The 1,398-nt window shown below is 38.1% G+C and overlaps 1 pseudogene; it reads right to left on the reverse strand.

The window, feature by feature from the left end:
• Positions 1 to 79: 79 nt before the first annotated feature.
• Positions 80 to 837, reverse strand: LOC110037362 (annotated as a pseudogene).
• Positions 838 to 1,398: the final 561 nt, after the last annotated feature.

Raw genomic sequence — 1,398 nt, forward strand, 5'->3', positions numbered from 1 at the left:
CAATAACAAATGAATAATCTGAAATAACACGAGAGAAATATTTTTCTGTGCTAAAATTTTTTTTTTTTTTTTTTGTGTGTGTAATTCATATAACTCGAAACGTATCTCTATATACGTCCATAATTCGAATGTAATATTTGTTAAAAAAAAATCAAAACTTAATCAAACCTTGCAAAGAGACAAAAATCCATAATCCGCCGCCCCGCTTCCAATTCCGACATCCGGCACATGTCCGGCGAGCTGCCGCTCCAGCGCCTTCTTCTTGCTCTCTCCCGCAAGCACTCCAGACAGAACGAAACCAGTAGCTCTTCCCGATCCACTAACCGCAAGCTCCGTCCCCACCACCTCATCCGCGCCCAGAAAAGCCTTGGCAAATGCCTCCGCCATAATTCTAGGATTCGCCGTAACCACATACCTCTTACCGAAGGAACTGAAAACCCTCCACCCTTCCGGATGGACGTCGTCCGCATAGAATCTCGGCAACACGGAGCGCGCCACCATCTCTATGTCCTTAACTCTCAGTCCGGCGAACGCAACAAAGATTAGAACTTTGATGGACAATGTCTCGGAAAAGAGGAGATTTATGAGGTATACGCAGGGGAATGCGGCGAGGAGAAGCAGGCTGCGGAAAAGGCTTCCTGCTTCCATGGCTATCAGCATGAAGTAAGGGAAAGCTCTGCGAGATATGAGTAGGCTGCCGTCTAGTTCGGCAGGCACCGCCCCTCCCTTCGGCGCTGCATTCCTTTATTGTCTTGAAGATAGGAGAAGCAGCCATTGAAGAAGAAATGGATGCAGGGAACGAAGCAGAGCTTTTTCGTTTATATAAACAGAGAGTGCAATGATTTTTAATGTTATAAGAATTGACTTACAAGTTAGTTGAATGGCGTGTGAGTATTTGATTACTCCATCCATCGTTAAAAAGGAAAAACAATTTTTTTCAGATCTACTTTTTTCAAATTGAACAATCTTAATGGATAGTTTTCTTGGGTACTTTTATTAATTCACCTCATAAGTAATGGTATCGTATGAATTGTTGGCCACTTTAGGAAGTAGCATTTCTCACATATATAATACTACTATAAACCATCGCCAAAAATTAAGAAAAAATTTATAGAAAATAATGTATCTAATTAATTTTTTTATATTTATCATCTGAAAATAAATCTATTAACTGTGAGACCTATTCAAATAAAAGTATTGATATACATGAATTGTTGGCATTATTAAAAAAAATTAAAAAAATCTTAATATAATTCTATGTGTGATTAAAAATAATTATTGATAAGCTAGGTGCGGTGGCTATTATATATATATATATATATTTTTTTTTTTTTTTAAAAAAGCTGCCAGAAAACTGTCACTGCACATAGATAGGTGCGGTGTGAAAATATTGTTTTC

Source organism: Phalaenopsis equestris, unplaced genomic scaffold, assembly GCF_001263595.1.
Source record: "Phalaenopsis equestris unplaced genomic scaffold, ASM126359v1 Scaffold219026, whole genome shotgun sequence".
NCBI lineage: Eukaryota > Viridiplantae > Streptophyta > Magnoliopsida > Asparagales > Orchidaceae > Phalaenopsis > Phalaenopsis equestris.